Here is a 3,965-nt window from a genome sequence, read left to right as displayed (position 1 = left end):
AAGTTTTGGGTAAAGATTCGATGGGCTATGGAATAAGGAGTGGCAAGAGCCTAAGCTTGGGGATGCCCAAGGCACCCCAAGGTAATATTCAAGGACAACCAAAAGCTAAGCTTGGGGATGCCCCGGAAGGCACCCCCTCTTTCGTCTTTATTCATCGGTAACTTTACTTGGAGCTATATTTTTATCCACCACATGATATGTGTTTTGCTTGGAGCGTCATTTTATTTTCTTTTGTTTTGCTTGCTGTTTGAATAAAATACCAAGATCTGAAAGTCTTAAATGTTAGAGAGTATTCACAAAGTTGCATAATTATTCGACTACTCATTGATCTTCACTTATATCTTTTGGAGTAGTTTGTCATTTGCTCTAGTGCTTCACTTATATCCTTTTAGAGCACGCGGTGGTTTTATTTTTAAGAAATAGATGAACTCTCGTGCTTCACTTATATTATTTTGAGAGTGTTTAGAACAGCATGGTAGTTTGCTTTGGTTATGAAACTAGTCCTAATATGATGGGCATCCAAGATGGGTATAATAAAAACTATCATAAAAAGTGCATTGAATACTATGAGAAGTTTGATACTTGATGATTGTTTTGAGATATGAAGATGGTGATATTAGAGTCATGCTAGTTGAGTAGTTGTGAATTTGAGAGATACTTGTGTTAAAGTTTGTGATTCCCGTAGCATGCACGTATGGTGAACCGTTATGTGATGAAGTCGGAGCATGCTTTATTTATTGATTGTCTTATGAGTGGCGATCGGGGACGAGCGATGGTCTTTTCCTACCAATCTATCCCCCTAGGAGCATGCGCATAGTACTTCGTTTCGATAACTAATAGATTTTTGCAATAAGTATGTGAGTTTTTTATGACTAATGTTGAGTCCATGGATTATACGCACTCTCACCCTTCCACCATTGCTAGCCTCTCTAGTACCGCGCAACTTTCACCGGTACCATAAACCCACCATTTACCTTCCTCAAAACAGCCACCATACCTACCTATTATGGCATTTCCATAGCCATTCCGAGATATATTGCCATGCAACTTTCCACTGTAATATTTTGAGTTGTAAGTATTATAAGTGTGATGATCATCATTATTAGAGCATTGTTGTAACACCCTCGATGCGACTATAGCTCCCACGTGTCGAGGCACGACTTAGAGACATAATCGCATTGAAGGCATACGTCGCAAGTGAGGTAATGTTCACACAACCCATGTAATACAATAGGGGAAAGAGATACATAGTTGGCTTACAATCGCCACTTCACACAATTACATGAATAAAGCATTACATCAAACAGATACAATCAAGGTCCGACTACGGAACCAAAATAAAAGAAGAACCCCAAATGCGACAAAAGGTCCCCGATCGACCCCAACTGGGCTCCACTACTGGTCAACTAGAACGAAACACCACAAAGGACAAGATCTGCATCGAGCTCCTCTTGAGCTTGGTTGCGTCATCTGCACGGACTCATTGGCACCTGCAAGCTGGTTTAGAAGTATCTGTGAGCCACGGGGACTCAGCAATCTCGCACCCTCGCGATCAAGACTATTTAAGCTTATGGGTAAGGTCAAGGTATGAGGTGGAGCTGCAGCAAGTGACTAGCATATATGGTGGCTAACATACGCAAATGAGAGCGAGAAGAGAAGGCAAAGCACGGTCGATAAAAGTATGATCAAGAAGTGATCCTGGACTACCTACGGCAAGCATAACTCCAACAACCGTGTTCACTTCCCGGACTCCGCCGGAAAGAGACCATCACGGTTACACACGCTGTTGATTCATTTTAATTAAGGTCAAGTTTAGGTTTTTTACAACCGAACGTTAACAAATTCCCATCTGCCCATAACCGCGGGCACGGCTTTCGAAAGTTCAATCCCTGCAGGGGTGTCCCAACTTAGCCCATCACAAGCTCTCATGGTCAACGAAGGAATAGACCTCCACCCGAGACGTTCCGATCAGACTCGGTATCCCGGTACAACAAGACATTTTGACAGGGTAAAACTAAACCAGCAACACCGCCCGATGTGCCGACATCCTGATGGGAGCTGCACATATCTCGTTCTCAGGGCAACACCGGATAAGCAGTCCGTACAACTAAAAACCAGCCCTCGAGTTTCCCCGAGGTGGCGCTGCAAGGGGCTCTAGTTTGGACCAATGCTTAGACAAGCACTGGCCCGGGGGGGTTAAAATAAAGATGACCCTCGGGATGCGCGACTCCCAAGGGAAAAAGGCTAGGTGGCAAATGGCAAAACCAATGTTGGGCATTGCTGGCAAAGTTTTACTTAAGGCGAACTGTCAAGGGGTTCCCATTATAGCCCAACCGCGTGAGGAACGCAAAATCCGGGAACATAACACCGATATGACGGAAACTAGGGCGGCAAGAGTGGAACAAAACACCAGGCATAAGGCCGAGCCTTCCACCCTTTTCCATGTATATAGATGCATTAATTAAATAAGATATATAGTGATATCCCAACAAGAAAACATGTTCCAACGAGGAACAACATCACCATGTTCCAACAAGGAACAAACTTCAATCTTCACCTGCAACTAACAACGCTATAAGAGGGGCTGAGCAAAGCGGTAACATAGCCAATCAATGGTTTGCTAGGACATGGTGGGTTAGAGGTTTGACATGGCAATTGGGAGGCTGACAAGCAAAAGGTAGGCATCGTAGCATTGGCATAGCAAAAGAGCGAGCATCTAGCATAGCAAAGATAGTAGTGATTTTGAGGGCATGATCATCTTGCCTGAGATCCCGCAAGGAAGAAGAACGAGTCCATGAAGAAGACAAACGGACGTAGACGAACGGGTCCTCACAAACTCGACGTTAACGGAACCAACCCAAAGAAGCAACACCGGAAAAGAAGCACACAACATAGTAAACAACCACGACATGAACATGGCAGGATGCACAATCAAGTATGATGCATGTCCGGTTTAAGTATGCATGGCATGGCAAAGTGCACAAGCAATCCTACAAATTAAGTGGAGCATCAATATGCATCGGGATGCATATTGACAAAACACCACATCAATTATTTAGTTCGATCTCGTTTATGTACCCAACAATATTAAATGTTGGTTAACATGGCAAGGGGTGAAGCAAATGAAAACTACCTATCTAGGCAAATTTAAATGAGGCCGGAAACAACGAACAACATTTCTGGAAACTCCTCATGAGCATAAATTAGGTTTGGTACTGTTCTGCCCTAAACATAATATTAGAGTTGTTAAACATGCAAGATGATGCCACCATGTTAAACTAGGCAAAATTCTACCCCATTTACATATAAAGTTTATTAAAATCGGAGTTACGGTTATTTAGTTATGAATTAAATCATTTTAGCATGGCATAGGAGCAAATTAATGCAAACAACATTTTAAATATTTTAAACATGGATGAAAGTTGGATATTATTAATCTACACAAAATTCTGAGCAAGTTTCATATATAAATCATTTTAATCCGATGCACCATTTGTGAGTTATTAAATGCATGAACTAGGGGGACTATTCTGCAAAACTGCCAAACTCTGGATAATAGACAAATCGCAACAGAGGAAAAAAACATGCATCGGGCCGAAACAAACTAGCCCAACAGGAGGAAAAAAATAGAGGCAGGGCACTGGGGCGGCTCACCGTGGGCCTGGCCCGGGAAGGAGGGGAAGGCAGGCCGTCGGGGCCGGCTGGGGATGGGCCTGGCGCTGCGGTTGCGGAAAGCTGGGCCTCGGGGCGGAGGAGGCTGGGCCGCACTCGGCGCTGCGCTGGCCGGGAAGCTGGACCGGCCCACGTGGAGGGTCAACGTCGTCGAGCGGGGGAACTGGTTCCCGATCCATGGCGATGGCGGCGATGGAGGACAACAGCAGCGAGCGGGGTCCGGCGAGGCGGCAGGAAACGGGCAGATCCGGCGAGCTCCATGTCGGATCTGGATGGGGCCGGAGGAAGGGAGG

The sequence above is a fragment of the Triticum urartu genome, chromosome 5 (assembly GCF_003073215.2).
Source record: "Triticum urartu cultivar G1812 chromosome 5, Tu2.1, whole genome shotgun sequence".
In the NCBI taxonomy this organism is placed as follows: Eukaryota; Viridiplantae; Streptophyta; class Magnoliopsida; order Poales; family Poaceae; genus Triticum; species Triticum urartu.
The sequence above is the reverse complement of the archived record's forward strand: the minus strand, read 5'-3'. Positions refer to the sequence as shown.